This window comes from Perognathus longimembris, chromosome 11 (assembly GCF_023159225.1).
Source record: "Perognathus longimembris pacificus isolate PPM17 chromosome 11, ASM2315922v1, whole genome shotgun sequence".
Taxonomy (NCBI): Eukaryota; Metazoa; Chordata; class Mammalia; order Rodentia; family Heteromyidae; genus Perognathus; species Perognathus longimembris.
In genome coordinates this window covers 49,948,614-49,976,426 of record NC_063171.1, presented here as the reverse complement: position 1 = coordinate 49,976,426, position 27,813 = coordinate 49,948,614, and the positions used below count along the sequence as shown (strand labels likewise).

General features: G+C 37.8%; 1 protein-coding gene and 2 long non-coding RNA genes across 15 annotated transcripts in view; 1 reads left to right on the top strand and 2 right to left on the bottom strand.

The window, feature by feature from the left end:
* Positions 1–27,813, bottom strand: part of Esrrg (estrogen related receptor gamma) — a 589,495-nt gene that overhangs the window by 85,096 nt on the left and 476,586 nt on the right. The gene's annotated exons all lie outside the window — the stretch shown is intronic.
* On the top strand, positions 86–27,813 carry LOC125359121. Its single transcript, XR_007212494.1, has 3 exons — positions 86–99; positions 7,882–7,884; positions 27,667–27,813. It is a non-coding gene; the product is annotated as an uncharacterized LOC125359121 (long non-coding RNA).
* On the bottom strand, positions 3,658–19,003 carry LOC125359119. Its single transcript, XR_007212493.1, has 2 exons — positions 18,525–19,003; positions 3,658–4,099 (listed from the first exon to the last, which is right to left on the bottom strand). It is a non-coding gene; the product is annotated as an uncharacterized LOC125359119 (long non-coding RNA).

Here is a 27,813-nt window from a genome sequence, read left to right as displayed (position 1 = left end):
CTCGCTCCTATGGACCCAAAGGCTGAACCTCTGAAAACCAGCAAATGCAGTCTGAAAATTCAACTCACAATAAGGTGAAGTAATAAAAAAAAAATCACTGTTTGCATTTGAATCACAGCTCTCTCTTTCTTGTTGTATGACCTTTGCACAATTCATTAACACCACCAATCATTATGTTTCTCCTCTCCTGTAGAGTTAGGGAGATGATTTATAAAAAGGCACAGCTCCAGCATGCAACAAACAACTCAGTGAATGTTAACTCCCTATGGCTTTTGTTGGACTCATTCTCAGAAGAATAGACATGTGAAGGAATTATTACCATGCAATAAAGACAAACTATATCTTTGCCATGCAGAAGAATTACTGGTAGAACAGAGGGAGTCAGTAGTACCTGAGGAGGGAAGTGATTTGGAGGCCTGATGCATTTCCATCACAAGGCATACCAACAGAAGGGACCATTGAATCTACCCTGCAGCATCAGATTGTGAATCCTGGTGATGTTCCCCTAAAGTTTACTAGGGAAAATCCTGCATGAGTGAAGGCAACCTATTTTCCCATGTTCTAAAGACAGAGGGATATTGTTTTCTACACAAATATTTGAAACCTATGTTTGAAAGGAAAGCACTAACATGCTGAAAACTGCTACGCAGAACTTACTAAAACAACATTTACTGATAGAAAACATTGTTTCTTTTGTCAAGGATTGATATGATTACCTGAGATTTTTCAAATTCTCTAGTTTGCATAGCACTTGGATTTCTACATTAAATTTGTTTTGCTCAAATGATGATGGGGCCAAGATAATACAGAGATGGAAAACTCATTGTGGCATAGCTAGTCTATACTAATACCAATCATAATTGCAGCCAGACACTGGTGGCTTATGTCTGTAATCCTAGCTATTCAGAAGGCTGAGATCTGAGCATTGCAGTTCATAGCCAGCCCAGACAAGAAAGTGCATGAGACTCTTATCTTCAATTAACCAGCCAAAAGCATCCAGTGACTATTGCAATTCAAGTGATAGAGCCCCAGTCTTGAAGATGAAAGCTAAAAGAGAGACATAGGGGGGGGGGAAGGAGGGAAGGAACGAGAGAGAGAGAGAGAGAGAGAGAGAGAGCATTCCCTGGCCCTGGTTCCAGTCCCAGTACCAGCACACACACACACACACACACACACACACACACACACACACACACACAATAATTATATTAGTTTTTCTACTTAACATATATTGTGGAAATTCTACAAATAAGGCCTATTTAAATTCTTCCCCATGATTAGATTTCAAATAATTAAAAAAAAACCTGCTGGTATCAATATCAAATATCAAATACATGAAATGTCAGTTTTCCAGAAAATGTGCATGGAAGTTTTCATTTCTATTTCGCATTTAGTTCTCTTCTCTGTATTTCTGAAGATACATAAATTCCAAGGGCACTCACTTATCTATTTCTTCAGGTACAATGCTGAATTTATGTTTTAACTGCCTCAAAGCCCTTGCAATTAGTGCCAATTTTATTTTTCACAATGTTGGATTATGAAAATGAGGAAGCAAAAAAGCATCACTGGCCTGTGTTTCTCCACATATTTTTGGTAGGAAAATGAGAGGACTGCAACGACAAAAATCAGCAACAGGTTGCATGCCTCCAGTGATGCGAGAGAAAAGATGGTGATGGTATAATTCTGACACCTGCTACCTCAAAGTCAATTCTAAGGGCAATTAGGAATTACCTGCACTTCATTTTCTCCAGAGAAGAACACGCCCCATCATCATACATTGCTTCCAACCAGGACCCGCTCTATCCCTGGGGTCAGCTGGCTCCCAGAGAGAGTCAGATGAGGAACAACACAAAGCATGATTACTGCTCTAGTTTTCCCTAAACGCTCTAGTAGCCATCGCTTTATCCTGTATACACCGCAGTCCATTACTGCCCAAAGTAATAAAGACTTCTGTCATTGCAGGAGCTTTTCATCTTCAGGGCTCCCTTCTCTTCTCCTGATAAGATGCCAACTCCACTCTCTGTAAATGAGCTCATGGGAGCACTTTATTTTCTGTACGTGAAAACAAAAAGAGCCACTGCCCAGCTTCCGAGATGGAGGGGGTGGTGCTCTGTCTCAAAAGATGTTTGAAAGGGATTGAGACCAAGCAAGGGAGCTTCCCTCGGTAAAAAAAAAAAAAAAAAAAAAAAGAAGATGAAGCTGAGCCATTATCCTCCTCCACTAGCCTTACTTTTATCTATTATTTTTCCTTACAAAGCCTAAAGGCTTGGAAACAGAGGTAGGAGAACATACCAACTGTCTCTAATCCAATTTCTAGTTGTGAACATGAAATATACACATTCACTTGGGCCAAGAGGACTAGCCAACATCCACGGCCCAAAGTACACGGGAGCTGAACACTGCACGTGTGGGACAGATGGCCACCGCATCACAATGCAGTCAATTCTAAAGTAAGCGAATCGCAGCGTAGGCTTCCTCATCCAAATAGTAACTAAATTTAATTTTTTTGCAATCAGTGGCATATGTTTGCATCTGTCTACAATATGACTAGGGCCAAATCTGTTCTGGACACAGAATCCTGAGTACCAAAGCTACATACAACTCCTATGCTAAATTCATTGCAAACACCAGAGGGGGACAGGTTACCTAATTAAGGATGGGCATGGATTTCTTAGCCATTTGGATATCTATCATGGTTGTAATAATAGTAAAAACTGCTGACCCCTTATAGGATTTTCTCTGCTTTGTTTCTGTAATGCATAAGGTCCCACACTCAGTAATAATAACCATAATATTGTGTGTTGGGTATATAGTTCAGTGCTAAGTCCTGCAATAAAATAAAAATAATAATTAATAATCACAATAACAGTAATAAGTCAACCAAATAATTAACGGTTATGTCTCAGGGAAATTGTTTTTATCTCTTGGATTCATTCTATTCATTTAATTTATTGAAATGTGTGGAAAGTGCTTATTGTGTTTTGGAACTGTGCTAGGCTTGGGGCAAGATGAGAATTTTCCTTTCAGGGTTCACAGGTGTACTTTTTAATCAAAACACAAACCAGGTCCTGGAAGAGTATAACCCTTTCTTGGGAAGTGAGGGTCCTTCGGCATCATCATGGAAGCATATAGATAAAGGAGCTGGGACATCTCAGTCCCAGAGAAGAGCTGTATCAGAGATTTAAAATCAGGATCTGAAATTTGCTGTCTTCTATCTATAAGGTAAGTTAAATGAAGTGGATATGATATTTCATAGTGACATTGTATTTCAAATGTTCCATCATTCTTCATGGATAAAAGGCCCACAGCATATTGTAGGAGACAATTTTCACCACTGTAGAAAGCTCTACAGTGCTGACTTGGGATGGAGACCATTGAGACCTAACAAGCTACTAAGTACTTTTTACTTTTGTATTTTTGTGTGTGAGTAGAGTTACTGAGGCTGGAACTCAGGGCACAGTCCGTTTAGCTTTTACTCTCAAGGGTGGTGCTCTACCATTTGAGTCACACCTGTACTTATGACTTTTTGGTGGTTAATTGGAGATAAAAGTCTCATGAACTTTCCTGCCTAGGCTGACTTCAAGCCATGTTCAGATCTCAGCCTCCTAAGTAGTAACTAGGATTACAGAAGTAAGCCACTGATGCTGGCCTTTTATTCCCTGTGATACTAGGACTTGAACTCAGAGTTTGCATACTAGGAGCTAGTGCTTCACTACTTAAACTATGCCTCTCACCCTAATTTCTGCTAGTTAATTGGAGATGGAGTTTTGCAGACTTTTCTACCTTGGCTGGCTTGGAACCACAATGCTCAAGGTGTCATCTTTAGTAAGTAGGATTACAGGTGTGAGCCACCAGAGCTCAGCTCCCAAACTTTGAAATTTACAGAGAGCTGGTTTGGTGGAGTCTGAAAAGTGGTGCAAGGAATAAAGTTCTTTGCTTACAATACCTGGAACAATACCAATGAATGGAAGAGGTAGAATAGTGAATAGTGAATGGAGAAGGGGTCACAGGAAAGTTGATTAGACACTTGCTTCATAAAGAGCTTCTTTCAAGTGATAGCATGGGGGGTGGTATGCATGGATCTGTCCACATTCACACACTTGCTTCCAAAGACACACATATGAATCATACACATTTTAACTCTTTTTCCTTCAATAATACTAGTAATAAGAGTAGGTAACATTCACTGAATGCTTAAGATGGATCAGATACTGTCTCCAAATGCTTTATATATGTTAATTTAATAATATAAAAGACAAAGGAATGCCTCAGAGAAATCTACAGGGTTTGAGAGGCTGGCATCTCCATGTAATCCTTCATCTATATGATTATAAAGGACTAGACATGAAGAAGTGCAAAGAGAATCAGTACAGAAATCTCATACTGAGAGGTTGACTCAATGATGTAATTCATCTTGTCAACCAAACTTAAGCCTTGAGCAGGTTATAGGGGAGCGTGCGGTGGGGAACTTGCGGGCTGAGTCAAATGTATTTGCTACATGTATCTGTGAATACATAATATGACATCCATGGAGATGCCCAATAAAACTCTTTCCAGTTGCCTTTGTGGGACCTTTTCATATGAAAAATCCATAAAGACTTCAAGAAATGGAGGCAATTATTAAAGCAAGTGAATTCTCCAGTGACCTGGATCTCTCTGAAATGGTGAATTAAGGTGGCTAGATGTCTGGCCAAATCTCAGCCCTCTTTGTCTTCATGAGAAGGGTACTTTTCTCACCATCCTAATCACTTAAAGTCATTCTATGCCCTACAGAAAATACTGGAATACACTTTCTTTTTTTTTAAGTGCTAAACTTTGATAGAAGTTATAATGAAAGGGGGAAAAAGCAGCCTAGAGCTGCTTCCAAGTTGTTCTAAAACTTTCATGGCTTTCCCATAATTCCTTGCTTCAATAAGTCAAGAAGAGTTAAAGAAATGCTTACTGTGCAGTGGGAAGTAGGTGTGACTCAGGAAGAAATAATCCTGTTGCTCCAAGCTGTTAAAGCTTAGATACAAAAGATTAACCATACAGAGAGGAAGAATTATGACAATCCTTGAAGAACAAATAGTCAATATTTAAAATACTATGGTGTAAACTGAATCCTTAAGTGCTTTGAGAGATTGTGAATTTCGAAGAAAATAATGAGCACAGTTCAAGGTGTCAAGAAAGGAAGACTACCTAGAAAGAGATTAGTTGCAAAGCAGGTCAAAAAGGAAGCATAGAGGTTTGAAGATTTATCAGCATTTGTTCTTTCTTCTTTTAGAATATAACTACAATACAAAGTTTTAATCACTTGAAAGGAGGCATAGGATATGAAGTAGATTAAAGTTCAACTCTGGTTCATTTTAGAGGAAGTCATTATAAAAACACATCAGAAATTACACACTGTAATTCCTCATAATAAAAAAGAAAACTGCAGAGCATGGGTGGCTCACGCCTATAATCCTAGGTTGTTAGGGGGCAGAAACCAAGAGAATTGAGGCTCTAGCTTGGCCTAGGTAAAAAGTGTGCATAACTCCCTCTTAATCAATGTATGGGTGTGATGGTGTGCACCTGTCATCTCAATGATATGGCAGGATCAAAGTTCCCTATAAGCTCTTGCATAAAAGTTCTTGAGGCTCCACCTCAATCAATCAAAAGCTGGGTGTGGTGATACATGTCTGTCATCCCAGCAATGCCAGGAAGCATAAATATGATGAGTCAGATCATGGTCCAGGTTGGTCAAGGCAAAAAACAAGAGCTTATCTCAAAAAAAAAAAAGCCAGCACAAAAAAAGTCTGAGGGAATAAATCAAGTGAAAGAACTCCTGCTGAGCAAGCAGGAAGCTCTGAATTCAAACCCCAGTGCATGCCATGTTAAAAGGACCTGTTTGATTCCCAGAACCAAAGAAAGCAAGGAAGAAGAAGGAAGGAAGGAAGAAAGGAAGGAAGGGAGGGAGGGAAGGGAGGGAGGGAGGGAGGGAGGGAGGGAGGGAGGGAGGGAGGCAGAAAGGAAGGAGGGAGTGTCAAGGAAGAGAGAAAGCAAAGGAAGGGGTGGTAGTAAGACAGAGAAAAAGAAAGAAGAGAAGAAAGAGAAAAGAAAAAAGTCTACATATGTGTTTCCCTTAAAATTTAACAAAACTTTGCTATTTACTATTTTTATATAATTAATAGGGTATTTATAATACTTAGTGCTGAAAATGCTCCAATGTAACTAATTTTTAAAATGAATTATTCCACTTAAACAAGGGGAAAAATCCTTTCGATTTTTGCCCTGCTGCTAGTTCTCCAACATTCCCTATTTTCAGCTATTATCCCTCTCTTACAAAGAGCCCACTTAATAATGTTCAGTCTAACAACCTCATTTATTTTCCAGAAAATTAACTCAGTTTCAACCCTGATTAATGATTTCATCTAAATGAATCAAATTAAAAATTGAAAATTATATTTCAAAAGCCAAAGGAAAAAAAAATTGACCATTTCCAGTTAACAAACGATCCTTTCAAATATTAAAAGATGACCATGAAGACTACGTGATAGTAATGAAATCTGGCTCAGGCTTGCTGCTTATCTGGAGTCCATGGAGGAGGAGAATTAGGAGAGGGGGTGAAAAAAGAGAGATAGTAAAGAAAGAAAAAAGGAAAAAGTACTCTAGGCATTTTCTTTAACACAGAAAGCCCTTGGGACGCCCAGCTGACTTCACATGGGCTTTGCCTGTCATCAGTGTACCAAAATCATACTCACGTTTCCTTGTTAATTACAACTGGTTGAGCTAGAGCTCAGCTCTCAGCAGAAGGGCCATTAGGGGGTCACACACACTAATAGCCCCATGTTAAAAAAAAAAAAAAACAACATTCTAAAACTGTGAAAGAATTCTTCGTGCCCTCTCTATGAACTGAAAGTAGTCCATGAGAAAAGCAAGTAACGGATTAGGAAGAAATTCCTAGAATGGTACGTTACTTTTTGTAAAATCTACTTTGGGCCAGGTTAGGGGTTAAGAGTAGGGAAGGATGAATAGGCAAAGCAGAGAGGATTTTTTAGGGCAAGAAAATAATGGTGGGTATGTTAGCTGAATATCATCAAATGCACAACACAAAGAATGAACCTGACCTCAGACAACAGACTTTAAGAGATGATATCCCAATGTGGGGTCACTGACTGTAACAACCATAACACAGAATCAATATTATCAACATAACCGCAATTGGTATGTTGAACATTGGAAACTCTGTCTATGTGTGGGCAAAGGACGCACAGGTATCCAGTATATTCTGCTCAATTTTGCTACCAACCTAAAACTTCTTTCAAAAAGCAAAGCCAACCAGGCACCAGTGGCTCATGCCTGTAATACTAACTACTCAGAGGTCTGAGAATCACAGTTCAAAGCCAATCTGGGCAGAAAAGTGTAGGAGACTCTTATCTTCAATAAACTACCAAACAAAATAAAACAAGACAAAACAAAAAGGCAGAAGTGCAGCTGTGTCTCAGGTGGTAGAGCACTAGTAGCCTTAAGCAATAAAGTTCAGGGACAGTGCCTAAGTCTTGAAAGCAAGTCCCAGGACACACACACACACACACACACACACACACACACACACACAGTGAAGACTACTTTTTTAAACAAAAGGGCAGAATCAAAAATAAAATCGTACACCTACTTTTTATGTGTACAAGATTACTGCTTTTGTCTCAAGTTTTTTGTAATTACGGGTCACGTAGCTTTTGGCTGGAATTTTTTACTTCACTCAGTCTTACACTACAGACACACCAAGAGTCATCTCTGCAGAATGATTACCCTTAAAGCAGATCACAGAAAACACTTCTGAGCCCTTCTGGCTGTATGGAAGCTGCATCCTGTTTCTTCAACATAGATTCAGGCCCATCTTCCTTTTTTTGAGCACAGTTTGTTACAAGATAAAATAGCATCACACATGATGAAGGAGAAAGGGCTGCTTCTGCATTCCTCCCCAGTTCTCTTCTGGGATTTGTCTTGTGAAGGGTGTGAAGGGTCTCACAGAAGACTGCAAAGCTCCTGAGGAAGGGGAGGAGCAGCATTACAGCTGCTGGCTTGGGGAAGAATGGCCATTCAAACTGTCAGCCCCAGCCCACAGCCACCCACCAACTGCCCATGCTCCTGATGGGCCCCATGCCAGGCCTCTTCTGCTGCAACAGGCAGCTAGATGGAAGGGATGTTCTGCAAAGGATACCCGGCCAGCAGCCAGCATGTGCCCTTGGGACCTCCCTTCCAAAGACTTCCTTGGGCCACCCAGGAGGTTATTATAAGCTAGAGCTAAGGCCAGAGTCCAAAGAGAAGCAGAACACATGTGACAGTAGGCAGAAAACTAGGCTAAAACTGTGCAGAACCCATCTTGAGTATGAAGGAGACACAAGTGGAGATATTATTTAAAACATTTACTGGAGAGTATTAATTATTGGGAGTTGTTTTGGTCCTGACAGGGAAGAGCAACTTCAAAGTGAATAAACAAGGGTATGCCTTTATTCTGGGCAGGAAAGTGGTGGGTTGAGATTTTTATATTTAGTGTAAATTACTATTGCCTAGTTGTTCTCTCTTTAGTGGCTTGTTTCCCAAGTTCCTTGTAATAGCTGTTAGGCCCACTCCCCTCTGGCCTACAGTTTGGAAGATTATTTCATTAATTACCACAGCAGGATCCAGATATTACTACGCACAATTTACAAAGGGGAAATAGACACACAGGACGAAATGGCTTACATCAAACAAACAAAACAAAATGTTGTCACGTTATATAGCTCCTTCATGATTACTGCTCAGGCTTTCTTCAAGCATACTTTATGAAATTCTATAATATCTTCTACTTTTTGCCCTTCAAACCCTGAAATCCATTCAAAGCTCTTGTCAACAAAAATAGGGCCCTGTGAGCATTACCAACATGCTTTCAAGTAACAACCACCACAAAAACATCTCAAAATCGTTGAATGACCTGTCTCAGATCACGTAACTAATAAGTATATAAAGATTAAGAAAATGACAATAATGTCAGAATAAATCCTGGTCTTTCTGTGATCTGTTTGTGTTCCTCATGTGTTCAAATATTATCATTGTTGGATACACTGCTGAAGCTGTTATCCATATTAGCAAAGAATGTCCTAAAGGTAGCTTTTAAAATTTGCAAAGATTTATAATGATTATTTCAATCTGTGAGGCATAACTGGCTATGCTATGCTTATGATTTTCCTTCCATTATATTTTCCAGAAGAATCTAAATGCTCAGGGAACCAAGTTTGTGATTTTTAGTACTACTGTCAGTGTATGTAATTTTTTTTCAAATGTAACTTAACACAGTGCATTTTTTTGCTTGGGGAAGTAAGGATTTCTCAATACTAGTATAATGTGAATTTTTCCCTATTTTCACACAATGAAACTGAGATAAAAAGAGGCCAAGGTGATTCATGACTGTAAACCTAGTTACTAAGAAGACAAAGACTTGGAGAATAGAAATTCAATTTCATTTCAAGCACCAATGTTTGTGAGACATCATCTCATACAATAAAATGCTTGACATTGTGGTATAAATCTTTTATCCCAGCTACATAGGAAATATAAATAAAAAAGACCCATAGGAAAAATAATGAAAACACAAAAGTTTGAGGGAACTATCAAGAGGAGTCCAGAACTAATAACAAGCCAAAGCCCTGAGTTCAAACCCTATTCCTTCCCTTCAAAACACAGAAAGACAAGAAAATGAAAACTTAGTCAACTGTAACAGGTGCTAATAAATTTTCTCTACAAACTATTGTGATGTATAAGGTAGGACATTTTAACACCAAGCTTTTTTGGTTTATCTAATCCAAGTTAAAGGTTCAAGTGAAAGGTTGAATTAGTATCATTCATAGAAATTTTTGAGGAATTTCTCTGATATATGGTGCATATTATCTATGTTTGCAACATTGCTACTTAATAGCCAGGAAATGTCTTCACAGTATAACAAAACACTAAAATGATTTTCTGCATGTTCAAGGTTCGTAAAATAAACGTAAACTCACTACAAATTAATTTCATCTTTAAATTAATACCCAGTCAATAACCTGACACTGTTTTCATTATCTACAGGAAGAAAATTAAAGCAACCTAATTTTTCAGTGCTATTACAGCTTAGTGTTAAGCAGTATGTATGTAACACCAGGGCAAACAATAGGTTGCAATCTTCTGTTTAATTGTATTGCTATAGATGAAGTTCATTAACAGAATATAAATCATTACCTTTTTATTTGATCTACTGATCTTCCATCCACACTGATTAGCAAAAACTACATGCACTTTCTTGTTACTATATTTGATATCACATAAAATCTTACTTTAATAATCAAACGTGCCAAAATGATAGTTTTAATAAAAATTATGCTTTATAAATATCATTTAATTCTCATTAGTATTTCTTCTTGTTCCTTTTTATCACTAAACTCAACTGCTTACTTATTAAATATAACTCAGAACCTGTATTCTACACAGAATTTCTCCAAATTCATTTTCTGTAGTCATTCTTCAAAGATTGATACAATCTGTGAGTTGACCCCAATTTTTCCTGAAGTAGCTTGCAAATATTTGCTATAAATTTACCTATCTGCCTTATACTTAACTGTATAAAGACAACTTTCACTTTAATTTTCTCTAGAGAAGGAGAATATTGAATGCAAATATTCATTGTGGTGATTCCACATATTATTCATTGTAAGTCAGTGTTGGAGAAAGAGAGACACAGAAATAATAAAAGAAAACACAGTTGTTCCTTGATGGCTATAATTTTCAAACTGTTTTTACTAAACTCTGGGATTCCTAGGTAAAATACAGAGAATGAAAGACAGAGAGAGAGGAGAGAAAGAGAGAGATTCCTTGTACTGAATATCATCATAATCACAAATCCTGGCACTCAATGAATAAATAAATCATGAATAAATAAGAATGTAAAAGTAAAATAAATAATCTAAATTAAGAAATTATTATCCCACTTCTATGTGAGTTCAGACAGTAAAAGGCACTTCCACGGGGAAAATTTAACAAGAAAAATCAGCTCAAAGTTGGTTGAAAACCTGAATAGCAAAAGCAGAACAGGGATTTTTAATTGTAAAATATACCTGCTGCCTCTAGAATTGTAAGAAATGGTAAAAGCACAGAACTATCAAAATCTGGAAGTTTAGTAAGGAACCCTCTAGGCTGATTCTCTGACCTATATGGAGTGGACAAGAGTGTTTGATCAGTGGGAGAACAAACCAGGAACTATACCAACTATACATGTGAGGGACAAGGGTGTTTGATGGGCAGTAATGTCAAGGACAAGTCAGTAGAAATGAAACATGAACATCATATACCTTATCCTTCATCCGGCTTGTATTCTCAGACCCTACATCCCACAAATGATAGAGGCAAGAGCTGACAACCACTTCATAAAAGATAATAAGAGGGCATTTGCCCAGTGCTGGTTGCTCACACCTGTAATCTTAGCTACTCAGAAAGCTGCAATCTGAGGATCATGGTTCGAAGTCAGCCTGGGCAGGAAAGTCCTGAGACTCCTTTCTCCAATTAACCACCAAAAAGATAGAAGTGGACCTGTAAGCTCAAAGTGGTAGAATACTAGCACTGAGCACAAAAGCTCAGAGACAGTGCTCAAGTCCTGAGTTCAAACCCAGGACAGGCACAGAAAAGAAAAAAGAAAGCTTTCATAATTATATCACCAGCTCTAAAACCCAGTATCCTCTCTATTAAAATGCATCCTGTGGCAACCTGAAGGCCTGGTTCACCCTCATGACCTAATCATCTCTGGATAATAACTTAGAATTCACCTCAAACTAGCATGTTTACATTTATTTTCCTTAGCTGGTAGCAACTCAAATATTTGCCTGTTGTTCCAGGATCTAAGAACTTATTCTTGATCTTTTAACTTTAAGAGGACAAATGATACCATTATTTGTCACCACACAGCAGTATTTTTGCCTGGGATTGAACACTCCTTTGGAATATTCTGAAAGTCCATTCCCCCTCCTGGCCTAAAGGCTTTTTTGGCTCATTCTCAGGTGGACAGGTGGATGGGGAGAGGGAAGGAGATGTTGTGTATGAGAGAGGCATAATTCTATGTACAATAAGCCTGTGACCACCGAGCAAAACGGAGCACAAAACCAGGCCATAGTCAAAGTGTAACCAAGGAAGCTGGAGGTATAGTTTTGTGGTTGGTATATGCTTAATGTGCAGGACCTGGGTATTCTGGGAAGGAGAGGCGGGCAAAGAATAGTGAAACAGCTTAAATTGGGACTTGATAAAGGACCTTAAGTTTTCTTTATAAAATATTCTCTCCTTTAATGTTGTTGGTCAGAGGATTCAGAGTTTCATATGAAAACAGAACGAGGGCATGCGAATCCATTTACTAAACAAATAGCAGCTGTAGTTAAACATCTGTTTGGGAAAAGGACGAAATAGAAACTCATAAAATCAAAGTAAAGCAATGTGATCTGTACCTTCACAAATATGTAAGTCCCAGACATATGGAGCAGATTGAAGACGATTATCAATTATTCCATTTAAAGAAAAAAAACGGGTAACATGATGATTTTCAGAAAACAAATTAGCCAGTGTCTACACAACATTTTAGAAAACGATAGGTGACTATTTCTTGGGGAGATGAGAATAACTAGTATCTCCTGGACAAAAAGAAAATAAAGAATAAAATATAAAATAGCAAGTATATCTAAATTATGTCTCTACTGCAGAATGACTGATATAATTATTAAAGAATAAGTAAAGTAGTAATATAAGGATGTAAGGATGACATTGTGTTACTATGTATAGAACTGCCCGAAAAGTTCATTAAGCAACCAAATGATTTGCTTTCGGAAGATCAATCATTATAAAAAAAAACTTCAACGAATCTATGAAAGAGAAAAGGAAATGACAGACTTGAGTTTTATCCTGATGTGCTTCAGCTGAACAAACAGAAATCAAACAACAAAACAAAACTGAAAAAGAGCAAAAATCAATAAAGAGAGCTTAAAGAGGAAATAAAAAGACCTTCCAAAGAAGCTGTTGGCATCTCTGAAGTGGCAGGAAAACAAGTTTTAGTTTGCTTGTTTACAAAATTATGTTGCCCACTTTGCCTTCTCTTTGATTCACTGAGTTTTAGACAGAAGAAAGACATACTATATCCAAAAGCAAAAAAAAAAAAAAAAGCCAAAATGCAAAAAAAAAAAAAAAAAAAATCACATCACTAAGCACTAAGCAAACCCAAGAGCAGTAATGAATGTCAGAATAGTAACAGGAAAAGCAGCAGCTAGGTTCTTTCTTCCCCTTCCACACTTAAAAGTGAAATACCTCACCCGTTATCTTGGTGCTTGCAGAGCCTCCCCATTGTAGATTCAATAATACAAGAGGCTTCTTATCAGCAGCTGGGGTGACTGATTGGAGCTGTGATATGTTTAGACAATGCACTGTATTTAACTGAATTTACAGATGCCCCAACTCAGACGTGGTAGTAAACGCCAGAGACTAATAGGAAATTAAACATGTACAATGGCCTAACTCCATTTGCTCTCACACAGTGTAATGTGTTTAGTTAACTTACTCAGAGTCACACTTTATCTTTTTCTCTATGGATTCTCTAGGATATGTTTCAAATTGCCCAGAGATTAAATCTTCTTTTCAATTTTTTTTTGTTACCATTTTATGGCTGCTTTCCCTTGTTATTGGCTATTCTTTCTCGTAAGGAGATAAGTTCACAAGATGACCCTCAATACTTCCCTTCCCCACCACCCAATTATCAGATAGTTAGTAAGAAATGAAAAGGTACAGAAACTTCTATAATATTAATAGATATTAACCCAATCTGAGAGGAGCAAGAAAATAGTCACTTATTTGAAAGCAATGATGTGTGTGTTTAACTCACTTGAAATTTAAATGTGAATTTTAATATGGCAGGTATGTAACATGAACATACAAAGAAAAAAAAGACAGGAAGCTGTATGCACAGGTCAGGTATAGTTACTTTAATTGCATTGCTGCACATATTGACTAACAAAAGAAGAGGCTTCAAGTAGGTATGTGTCTGTTCAAACATGTGGTACGATTGTGTCACCAGGCTCGCAGACTTCTCATCTAGTTAACAGAGACAGGTAATTTATTGTTAGATAAACCCACACACTGATCTGTAGATCTTTCAAGGGATCTCTGAAAGAAGCTGTTCACAGAGAACTCTCTTGTAATATCATAGTAACTGAATCCATCACAGCTTTGCTATCCACCAGAAACTGTAAAGAATTTCTACGTGTTACCTAGAAAGCATAAAAGAACCCTCTCTTCTATTTCAAGTACATGCAGGCTCTATAAAAGAGTGAAAGCATCCAGGTTCTATTTGAATGCTGACCACCATCTCTACCTTTCCCTCCCTCATGACCTGGGCCTTGAGAAAAGTGGATGGAACTAGATGTTGCCAACGCTGGCCACCAAGGTTGACATGAGAACAGGCCTGACCGCGATGATCTCCCTGTCACTTGCTGACATTTATTATGTAGACAGGCAACAACACTTTGGCATCAGCCTGACTCACCAAACAAAAGTAAATGAAATCCAGAGCAAACATGAGGGTCAGGAAAATAGACACAGTGGGACTGAATGTGATGTACTTGCTTAAAAAGTGAAGACTGAGAGCAAAGGAAACAATGTCATGGCACGTGTTCTTCATGTCCATATTGAAGCCTGTTTCCGCAGTATCAGGCCCTGGCCCCCGACCAGCAATATACTGTAGTGTGAGGTCCCAGAGGACACAGGACAGTGACTGTGGCCTTCTTGTCAATTTCACACTAGCCTTTTGTGTTGTTGTTACTGAAAACACAACTATTTTGTCAGAAAAAAAACAACAAAAAGAAACAGGAGACTAATGATGACCACAATCATCATGACCTGACTTGTACTTAATTTTAACTGACATTTGAAGACTCAGGATGCCATCAAAAGAAAACCCCCAAATCAGACATAAAACCACTAAAAACCAGTTTAGATAATTAAATATCCAGAAGCTTTTGAACACAACCCCTCCCCCAGTGCCCAGATTAAAATTATCCTCTGTGGAGGCAGAGTAGTATGATAGCTGAGGAGTACTAATATCATTGGAACATCATTTGATAATCAAATAAACAAGACTGAGTAAAATGGGCATCATTGTAATAATCATTTCTGCCTATAACTGAGTGGTCCCATAAATGTTACTTCTCTTAATCAGTTCTGATTGGTATTTGCTATCTGAGACACAGACAAATCTTTGACCAATCTTTAATTAGTATCGCTGATGAAATATTTATTCTTTTAATTTGAATTTGGAAACCCAATAAAGCCATATTTGCATCTTTTATCAACTTAAATATTATTCTCCTTTATTGCTTTTGTCATGACAGCAGATTCTGAAAATGTTCTCAAGAAAAAATTCACAGTTCATATATGAATAGTTGTTCAGGTCTCCATACTTTTAGGGTAAATATTTAAGATAGATGTTTGGATCATAAATTCATTTCAGTTTTCTTTTTCCCTGAGAGGATCACAAAGTAGATTTCCTCTAAGTGTCAAGAGGGGAGAAGAAGATATTTTTAGACATCCTAAGACCTACTTAGGGAATCATATATTCACCAAATCATAACCTAATCCCCTCTGGAGCTACTGGTGTCCAAGGGATGGAAAAGCCAGGGCTGGACAAAATTACTGGGCCCTTGTGCTGGGGCCCAGGTGGGATTCACAGGCTGAAGTCTGAAAACACTGTTCTATTTTTGGCTCCATTGCTGTTTTGCTGCTACCTTAGGCTTAACCCGTCTCTCCAACCAGAGGCACAGATCTACAGTTCTCAGGTCTGATGGTTCTCAGTGATCCAAGCTCATTTAAAATAGGCAGAAATCACCAAGCATATTATTAAAGCCTAATGAACCAATCAGATTGCATCTTGTTAGAAAAACAACTTTACCCATTTCCTCTAGTCCACACAACACCTCCAAAATGAGTATAACCAGAGTCATCTACAGGGAAAAGAGCAGACTTTGATCTTGTGAAACACACACACACACACACACACACACACACACACAGAGTATGCACATCTGCAATGCTCTTTCCTAGTTATTGGTTTTAAAACATCTTTCACTTTCTCTCTTTTATGTTCTACAAACTGAAAGCTACCTCATTGTAAAAAAAAAAAATCTGTCAGACATGGGTGTTTAATAAAGCCATATTACCTACTCTGCACTTACTCCTGAGATGACGTAATTCATGTTGTCTATATACATTAGTTTATAAGCTTTTCTACAACATGAATAATTCAGCTGGTGTTTATGATTACCTACTTAGATCCTGGTAACAATGTCTGGCATACAAGCAAAGGCAACACAATCCTTTCCACCAAAAACCCCAATATTCTTGGGTACTTGAGTGAAGGATCTCTGATCGGGCACCCTGTTTTTAACCCTGCAGTGCATACACCACTATCACTGCAGCTTGGACAATGGATCTGTGAGCTACAGCTGAATGTACTCCCTGCTTCTCCTAAGTGCCCACTTCTTTCTAGAAATAATAAAAACATAAATCAAGTCTTTGTGTTATTAAAAAGAAAGAAAAACACTAAGTAGAATCTGTAGTTATTTATCTGTTTATTGCTTAAACCCAGGAACTTAACGTCTCATGTTTTCACTGCACTTTTTCACTCAAGGCTGGATCTCTACCACTTGAGTCACACCTCCACTTTCATACTTATGCTGATTAATTGGAGATTAGAGTCTCATGGACTTTTCTTCCCAAGATGGCTTCCAATCAGATTTTGGCCTCCTTAGTATCTATCATTATAGTTATGAGTCACAGGCATATGGCAAGATCTTCAACTGCTTAAGTCAGACTCATTAAAATGAGATATTACGTGATTCACTAATTAATCTTATCTCTAAGTTGCTTTAGATATAACTAGTGTACTTGTTTTTCTTTAAACAATTTTTCATGATAATGACAGAAGTTGTAAATACAAAATCTGCACTCATGTTGACATTATAGTTAACACAGAACTTACACACGATGATATTTACTAGTGAAGTCTTTCTTAAGAGTTAATTCTGTTACACAAAACCTTGCCCTATTAGGTGGTAGCTGTCACCTTGTATTTTGCATGTTTTAGTATTATTTAACAGTGCTTTTCCATATTTAATACATGATGTCTTACTGTTCCTTTCCATTGCCATTTATCACTTCTCAAGAGTGATCTGTCTCCACAAATGTGAGGATCATTGTCACAGAAGGGACTAGCCCTCATTTATTTCCTTGTACTGTACTTGGTACAGAACAGTGTGTACGACAGCAGGTGTGCTTTCAAATTAGAGGTCACACACTCAGCAACAGAAATTCAAGTCATTAAAATATACTTGTAATCTTTAATAACCTAAAGTGCCCTTAGAGTGAAGTCTAGATAATTGCACATAATTCAACATATCTATTTTTGTTTGTTCCAGGGCACACAATGATATTAAAGATGTTGCAATTTCCCAAACGAATTCCTATGGTTGGCAGAATAACATTGGGCTTAGAAAAAAATAATAAGTTTATAAGATTCCCTAACAGACAATGCTATCTTGGTCTAAATTTTCAGCTCTGAATTTACAACTTACAGAGCTTGACGACTCTTAAAGAACAGAAGAGCATTCTGTGCCCTCTTCATTTGACTTAGCTTCAGTATGTTAAGACCATCTGTAAACTGACTCTCTTGTGAGTGTATGAACAGGGGCTATATTGTGGTATAGCAGAAACAAGTGTTTAAACCACTGAGCAGGGAACCCAAATACCTTCTAAGTATCCTTCTTCATAAGGACAGTAAGTGCTGTTTTGTTTAGGTGGACAGTATAGATATAGATATTGATATATACACATATATGTGTATATGTACATATGTGTATATATATGCTCAGAGTATATACATATATATGTATGTATATATACACACATAATGCAGATAGTGGGTAGTAATTGTCCAGCTTTTCTCAACCCACAATACACCAAGGGTTTTGCCTCTGAGAGATGTAATCAAAATGATAAAATTGCACGTGGGTTGAGTTTGTCATTTAATAGGTGCTACACATACATGACAAGTTCTTCTGTCATTTCTCTGTCTATACTCGTGTTTACTTTTCACATACATGCATCAAGTCATATTCTCTTACAATGGCCTGAAGAACCAATTTAATTGGTATAACAGAATTCTACCAGGGAGTCACTAAAGGTAAACTTTATATTTGTATATACATATAAAGCTATTAACAAATATAACACTTATCAACATGCATGCCTTTGTGTATACTCACAAACACACAAAATTCAAGGAAGCTTCCAAAACACCCCCTGGAATATCTGCTGTCAATGAGTCAGTTAATCATCATATTGTTGGAACATGGACTCAGCATCACAAATACCTGCTGCATTTAGGGGTGATGAAGACCGGAGGTGAGAAAAGATTAAAATATATTGCCTGGCCTCACTGGCAAAGAATCTACTGGGAAACTTTTCATCACAACACACACACACACACACACACACACACACACACACACACGTGAATATATTCTATTCTAGAGGTATATAAGAAATTTTAACATACATTCTGAAAATGCAGAGCAAAAATTTATTTGATCAAGTGACCACAAAACAGAAATGATTTCTTCTAGGTATGTTGAACTGTAAGAGAGAAGAGCATCCCTGGTTGAGAGAATGAGTAAGCTGAGACAGAAGCATTAAAGCACATTGTGAGCAGGTGAAGTACTTTAAACATATGGCACCTGAAGAAGGCTGGGGAGCTAAACTAATTGCAAATGGCTGCACTGCGCCTCCTAGGAAGTCGGAGCCTTATCATACACAGTGCAAAGACAGATGGAAGCAGGAGGTTCTGAAGACAGAGGGACTGTGGAAATCATCTCAGTAACCCAGGTGAGAAAAGAACATGATCTATGCCAGAGCAGTGGCAGAGGAGGTAAATAAAAAGACAGATTCAGAAAATACTCTATTAAAAAAAAGAAAATACTCTATAGGCAGAAGCTGCTAAGTTTAATAACTGAAGAGGTAAGGGAAAGAGGAAAGGAAGAATTGTAGGATGTATGTAATGATAGCCGTTCATATATCAGACATTTTAATAAAAGGGAGGGAGGGACAGAGGAAGGGAAGGAAAGAAAGAAAGGGAAAAAGAGAGAGGGGGGAAGAAAAAGGGAGGGGGAAGAAAGAAAAGAAGGAAGGAGGAAAAGAGAGGGAGAGGAGTACAGGAACATAAGGGGAATGGATACAGGGGAGGAGAGAGAAGGGGAGAAGATGCAGAAGAGAGGGGAGAAAGGGAGGGAAGGAAACAGAGTGGAACACTAAAATGATTATTTCAACTCTATGACACCATGAAATTGAAGGATGAACAGGTATCTTGGCTTATATAGAAAGTCGCCTAAAGGAGCTTGTTGATAGCCCTTTGTCACTTCAAAAAACACCCTCTGTATCAGTATCTATCTGTATGTACCTCTACCCTTTTCCTTCTTCTCCGGCGACTTCCCTCCTTTCCTGTGTCCTTTTCTCCTTCTCAGAGGTGTGTCTTGGCCTTAGCACATCACAACAGAGTTCAGCTTCCTAAGGCACGACGAAGCTCTACAATCTGCTCATCCATTTCACTCGTGGTAACTTTAGTGTCTCCACCAGCTTGCAATTTTCACAATTCAAGTTCTTCCAAAAATCCTTTGTGAGACTTTTATCTAACCTGAAGGCTTTGCAATGTTTACTTCAGGGCCTGCAGCAGCGCAGTGGAATAACTTAATGCATGCAAGTGGCCAAGACACCTTTATGCTTCCTATGCAAATACTGCTTAGAAAAGCCATTAATGGGAATTATGGACAGCAAAAGCCACCTAAATACATGGGCCTGAATAAGCAGGATGACTCAACTGGTCTTCAGGGGCCTTCTCCTCTGCTGGTAATTTTATTAGAATCATTACCAGGGAAGAAAATTTTAGCTTTTCGAATTGAACTGTAAATTGTTTCTGCTTTTCCTGGTATCCTAAAGGAATTTCAGAGAGGTTTATCTTGGTGGAGTCATTCCGTATAGACTAAGGAACATCTTTCGAAAATTTCTGGGTTACTCTTGGGGAATTTTTTCCTCAAATGGATTATTCTTTACAAATCTGATCATTAATTCAAGGATATATACTACATTTTTTTTTGCAAAAAATGCAGATTTTGGTTATAGGATTTTTTAAATAATGTTAACAAAGTAGAATTTTTATTTCCACTAATTAGGATGAAATCCCATCTTCCTGCTTTAATCTCTGCAGCAAAGTATCATTATTACAGAAAATACAAAACAGAATATTTTTTTATCTATTTATTTTCGGCACAGGTACCAAGAGGTTTTCCTTTCCATTTATAAAAATAAAAATACCTTGTGGTTCTGAGGGGGAAAAAAAATCACAAAAGCATATGGAAATCTACTTGATTTTTTTTTTTTGGAGACCATGTAAAAACTCATAATAACTACTGTGATGCAATGTTATATTATTATATCGCATTGAATTAGAAGGCAGAGCTCTCTAGGAATATCGATCATAACAAAATGGTATTTCAGCTGGGCTTGGTACATGCCAGTCCAGCATGTGGGAGGTCCAGACAAAAGGATCATGAGTTTGAAGGCAGCCTGGGCTTCCAGCCAGAACTTGTCTAAAACCCCTTGCCCCCATAAAGCAGGATTGTTTGTTTTTTTTCAGTTTCCATTCTTTGAAAAATTCAGTTGCATTAACAACGTAGACTACTGCCAGTGGCTTTTAAACTCCTCCTAGTGATAGAAAACTCTCACATTCTCCACTGTTCCCTCTTCTGCTGCCCAAGTTCACACTCCAACAAGGACAATAACAACATGTGCTTGGAAGATGCTGGGAAGGAAGGGGAACAACTGGTGATAGCTTTCTAATAGCTGTGCTTTTTCTATGCGAAGCTTTGATGTCAATGCTAGCCTTTTCACACATGCAGCTTTCCTTGGCCTTCCCCCCTGTTTTTCTTACACATTTTCTTGGTTTCCAACTTAGGGTATATCCATAGGGCCATCTTGCCCAGATTGTACTCAAGAGCCCCTGAATTCCATGGACCTGGCTTTCTGAAAACACACCATTTGCGGATCAAAAAGAGACGATTTATGCTTTCATCCAGCTGACGGATGATTAAATTAAAACAGATCAGCAGTGAGGGGCCTGAGCAGGTGGCACCACCACCATCGTCCGCCTCAGAGCGATTAAACTGTGGCGGAGATGGAAGGCCTTCCGCTCCCATTCCGGCACTTACAGATCAAACGGTGACAAATGAGATGGTACTGCTCTTGTAAAGCAAGGCTACAATCTGTCAAAATCCAACGTAATTTGTGACCCTCTGTGACATCCCCTTTCTCTTTTTTTTCTCCTGACATTTGAATACAGTGATTGTAGTAGAGTCAAGTCCATTTAAGTGAATATAGTCAATTCGCTCTAACGGAATCCACCCTGTTAGCTCCAACATGGATGCTGAATATCTATCCGCTGAGTACTCCAGCGACCCTTTGTGTTAAGTGCAGACCATTAACAATGAATTCTGATTTTTTCCAAGTTATATAATTTGATATCTTGACAGCCCAGACACTTAAAGCACTACTATTTGTTTTAAATGGCTTTATTTTATTGTTTAAATGTCAGTATCAAAATAAAGTAATGCATACAGCCTTGTCAGTCCTCGTGAGCAGGGGGAGGTGTTCCTGCAGAGCAGAGTCTTGAAAGAGTTGGTTCTAAAAATGAACTCAAGAGTGAACTGTAATGTCTCTTGGCTGAGTCTGTGAATGACTCATGAAACATATTTATACCACATTTTCTGTTTAGCTGGTGTATTTAATAAGGCATCGAAGCATAAACAGCCCAGGGAACAGAGCAACAACAACAACAAAAAACCAATACTGACTCCAAGAAATAACTGAAGGATGCACACTGGAACTCCCAGCCCAGATCCATAAATGGGACCATTAGAGTGTCCTAATCCATTTGGGTATTTATAAGTGGCTTGTCTAAAAGAAGAAAACTAAGAATTTGAGGGACTGGTTCCAGCTAGTGTTTAATATTTTTAACTACTAGAATGGCCAGGAAAAGTTGATTATCCACCTGTCTGGGTGTAATAAACCTGCCACATTTCAGAACAGCCATTGACTTTCTACTTCAAAGTGACTAAAGATCTTTCCCCTAAAGACTTTTGTTGACCACAAACCTTCAGGCAGGTTAACGCCAACCTTTGGGAAATCACTGTAAGATGACTTTGTTTACAGAGAATAAAAGTCTAAGTAGACTCTTTGAGCACTTCTTTAAAAAAAAAAAACAAAAAAAAAAAAAAAAACGGGGTCATCCCTTAAAAAACACAAGTGCTTTCTGCTCTGCAGCTCATTCTATAATCTAAGTTAAGTGGGTATGTTCAAGGGCTGCTACTTAGTCTCCATTCCTTTCCCTCACCCTTAAGGTATATTTACTGGTATTTTAAAGTAACTGTCCCAACCATCCTGAAACACAGCAGGCCCGAGTTCAGACCCCAGTTCACAATATCTTAGAGTGACGGGAAAAAAAGGTGGAAATAACTCTGCTGGCTTGTGGCATAGTGATATAGCCTACTCTATGCTTGCCATTCTCTCTGTGATCCAATGCTCTCCATTACCCTGTTGTTACCCATATGTAGCAAGAGAGAAGACAGTCTATGAGACCCATTTCCCTAGCTAATTGAAGGTAGAGTCTTGACTTTACCCTGAGTACATCATAGAAGCCATAGTTTTGCTCAATCTAGCCAGAAAAGAGCATCTGGTGCTCTTAAGAAGGCTCCAGCGCCTGTGGTCAGCTTAACTACTGTGCCAGGAGTATATAAGGTGTATGCTGCTGCAATGTGCACTCAGAAGATGGGTCCCTACTACTGCATATTGCATACAGACCCCTAGCCTGCAAGGTACAGTGAAGGCATTTGTTACTACCAAAATCCCACCAGACAAGTAGAAGAAAATTCCAAATACATGTGCTACTGACAACCAATAAGGTCGAGGCACACTGTCACTAAAAATGTAGATTTGGCTAAATTTCCTTGTATAAGAATCTTCCCAAAGCAAAAAAAAAAAAAAAAAATGTGTCAAGGCAAAAAAAAAAATGTTAGGTTGGTTTTGATTCCCCTCTCTCCTTCCTCTCTCAAATCCATTTTCCTACATTGTTTATAAATGCAAATGTGTCAGGATTATGTGTTGATCTGTACCTCCTTGGATGACAAGCTGGAGTCTTTCAGACTTGCCAACTAGCATGCTTTTGATAACAAATTCCTTGTACTTTCTGGGAGTTCTGCCTGGCTCTTGGTTCTCGCCAAGGCTTTTGCTGATTTTACAGACTGCCACAAACCACTGAGCTGATCTCTTCCTTGCTCTCCTTCCTTTCCTCTTTCTTATCTCTAAAAAGGCTTCCTGTTTTTGATGTAGATTTTCTATTAGACACAGGGATACAGCACACCTCTGCTTGCATGCAGGAGAGAAGGAAAGAGAAAGGTAGGCGCTATGTTATTAACTTTACATCTTTCCTCTGCTTCCAAGATGAGAATAAATGTTCCCCAAAGATTCTTTAAGATAGACAGAGACAGCTCTTCCCCCACAGGAATCTCTTGTCACCTTAGGTTTTATTTTCCCTTCTTTTTCTTCTTTTAATGGAATCTAAGACTCTCAGTGTAGGTAGAGATCTTTTCAAATGAAACTGCTGTACTATATCTGTCAGATGATATTTTCATGATAGAGAACTCAGTCCACCTGTGGCAATCATCGATGTTTGTGGTATGATGTCAATTATATATTTATTTCCTTTACCCTAACAATGTCCCAGAGTTTCATTAGGTTGGCCAGCTAAAGGTTACCCATTCCCATTCAACATTTCATACTTCACACCAAAAGTGCACAAGTGATTGGACATTAGTCAAATCAAAGGGCACTGGAGAACATCATTAAAGAACAGTGGCCGGCTAGGTGCTGGTGGCTCACACCTATAATCCTAGCTACTCAGCTACTCGGGAGGCTGATACCTGAGGATAGCAGTTCAAAGCTAGCCTGGGCAGGAAAGTTTATGTGACTCTTATCTCTCTAATTAAAAACCAAAAAGAAAAAAGGAGAAGTAGAGTTGTGACTCAAATGTAGAGCACTTGCTTAAAGCATAAAATAAAAAGTCAGGTAGAGTCCCAGGCTTTGAGCTAAAGCTCCAGAAACAAACAAACAAAAGCAAAGCAGTGGCTAAAAGTTACAAATCAGTGACAATCATACTTGTGCCCTGTCTATTATCATCATATACTGCACTGGGAAAGGAGTATTATGAGCTGCTAGGTCTGGCTTCTGCTAATGAACTCTTAAAAGCTTGTTTGCCTTAATAAAAAAAAAAAAAAGTTAGGGATGGGAGATTTTGAATGAGAGAACACACAGTAGCACCCAGCAGAATTCAAAAGAATACAAATCATTTGAAATTCAGCCATGATCCTATATTGTGGGCCTTACGTCCAACAATCACTCTGATTATAAGAATATAATTCTCCTGGCTTCAAGCAATCTGATACGTGTTGCTTTTAAAAGATTGATGTTACCTTTCTATTTAAGTAACACACATATATGTCCAGACGTAGGCTGTAAAGTAAAACCATGCTTGGATGTAAAAGAAAGGGTTTTAACATCATTTTATAAATATGTTGAAAATGCAAGTCACTTTTCTCAGCCATCGGATGGCTAATGCATTATAAGATTTCATGATATCCAAACCACTGAATGTCAGGAAGATTTAAGTTCAAATCAACATGCATTAATTCTATGGAATAGCAATATGGAAGGCTGATAGCATGAATATTTTACAGTAATGCTTCAATATTAAAATCTCCATATTGAGATTCTAGAGTCACATACAAATTATATTTAACCATCAAGAAATTCATTGAAGTACTTATTAGAGTATCAGTAATAATAGTCATTAAAATTTTATGATCACTTAAAAGAACACTAAATAAAGACAGTTTAGCAAATGCCCTATTTACATATTTTAACAAGACTTACATAGTAATATGAAAAAAATCACATTGAATTTGAGAGTAAAATTAAACCTGCCCTCAAAAGAACAGATATATTACACATCTACCCTGATAGATTTGTTTGTTTTCTGAATGAATTGCAATGATTTGTTGATTCTGCTTTTGTAGACTAGCTACATTATACAACAAAGGTTAGGGATAAAGTGGGGCAGAGGGAGGGGGTAGCATTGCATCTATGGATAAGCAGAGAAGTAACTAAAAACAGGTCTAGGCAGGAATTACATCTGCAAGATTAGACTCATTTTATTACGCTGTCCTCTTTTTGCTCAGCTAAAACTTACACATGTACCCACCTAATTTTACATAAATGTTAATCAATGATATATATATATATAGAGAGAGAGACCACTTTTCACTTATAAAGTTTTAGAAAACTTACAGTTTCAGTCCTTAAAGATTTCTATCATAACCTTTTTTTTTTTTTTTTTTTTTTTTACTTTTTAGATTGCTAAATAAAACAATTTTCCAAAATCGGAAACTTTCACACAAATCCAGGATGGAGCATAAACCTAAAATACTAATGGAATTTATCTTTTTGATTTTCCATGTTTAAGGTTATGGGTGATTGCTGTAAATCCAACAAATTTCAGTGAATGGAGGTCAGTTGACAATGTCAAAGAGAAATCTATGAAGAGACTGAAGAAGATGGGTGATCTGGGGTCAACAAGCAAACGTTCTGAGAATAGCCAGGCCATTGACACAGGTCACATGGGTTTCCTTGGAATGCATGATTTACTGACAACCACATCTACATCAAACCCTATGGGCTGTGTCAGAATTGAGGCTGATGAGTGGAAAATTAATGTGGTACTCGGCTCTTCATCCCATGAGGAGCAAGAAAGTCACACGGACATGGAAGTCTTTAACTATTTCCCCTGTTCAGTGCCTATAACAGGCGATTAAGCATTCTGAAATCATCGACATGAAGACTGCCTGAGAGTCTGCAGTTCTGATGTGTGTGTGTGTGTGTGTGTGTGTGTGTGTGTGTATGTGTACATGCATGCTCACCTATATGATTGGGAGAGGGGAACCACCATAGAGATTTGTATAACCAGAAATATATTTATATAAAAAAACTATTGCTATGAAAAACTATTAGATCTAAAACAAAATGTCCAATAAGGTTTCTAAAAGTATACTTACAGAGGCAAATAAATTTGGGTGCTGGTAGCTCACACCAGCAAGGAGGTATGAGATCTGAAAATCAGGGTTCAAAAATAGCCTAGGAAGAAAAGTCTTTGAGACATAGAACACAAGGCAAGCCCTGACTGTAAACTACCATTGCTATCTATTACAATTTAGATCATTTCACCCTTAGAGGACTACTTTTTCTAGTTTAAATCTATGCCATTTTCTGAAAATACTATTCCTATCCCCAGTTTTTCATTCACTCATTCACTTACTTTTTCATTTTTCTGAAAAAGAGTTTGAGAAAGGGCACACCAATAAAGGAAGAGAAACCACCACTACCACCACCACCAACAAACACTTTAATAAAGCCATTTTGATGATAAGCATAGATTGCAGCCACTGTGAATAATTCATGCTCACTGTCATTCCACCTCTCATTCATTCATGTTGCACCATGTGCATACAATGAATAAGAAGGTTTAATGGCTAGTTTTTGTGAACATATGTAAGACATATTTTATTTGACTTAAAGGAAAAAAAAGTGAATGTACTTAAAAGAATGCACATTCCTGAATTGTGGTCATCTCCTATCTGCCACTATCCTTTAACTTGTATGGATTGTTACTGTAACTCTTCTACATTAATGTGCTCCATTTTAAGGAAATAGTTCGTGGCAAAGCAGTACTTGGAACCATATAGAGGAGTAGAGTTTCTAAATAAGTTGGCTTACCAACCTAAAGTGTGCCATCCCTTAAATGTATACCTTAAATCCTCTATATACCTTAAAATTCCTGTATTTATTACTACAGATAATCGAACAATATTTAATTTATTTGCTACCACATTAAAAGGAATGTGTGGCTGGTGACATAGCTCAGTGGTAGAAAATCTGTGTAACCTATATGAGACCCTACATATAAACCCTTAATAGAGACAGACTGATGGACAAAGTCTTTTTTCTAGTAAGGAGTGGCAGAAAAAGCAAATCAAATATATTTGGGTGTAAATATATATGTATGTATGTATGTATGTATGTATGTATGTATGTATGTATGTATGTATGTATGTGTGTGGCATTATAAATACATATTTGTCCAATAAAACACTTCATATGATTATAACACTATTGCTCCATGCATTTTAGCTGCTAATGCTTTGTTCCTTGTAAACACAATTTATAAACTGGGATTTTTTTCCTGAAGAAGAAATTCTGACATAACATTTACTCTCTAGATGAAAAGATTTCTCTTACTGAACATATTATACAATAGATTCAATGCAAGCCCATCAAATTTTTATGACACTCATCACAGAATTAGAGAAAATAATCCTAAAGTTTACATGGAAGCACAGAAGACCCCAGACAGCTAAAGCAATCCTGAACAAAAGCAGCACTGGTAAGAATAGGAATAAGAGGGACTGGGACTATGGCCCAGTAGTAGAGTTCTTGCCTTGCATACATGAAGCCCTGGGTTCGATTCCTCAGCACCACATATATAGAAAAGGCCAGAAGTGGTGCTGTGGCTCAAGTGGTAGAATGCTGGCCTTGAGCAAAAAGAAG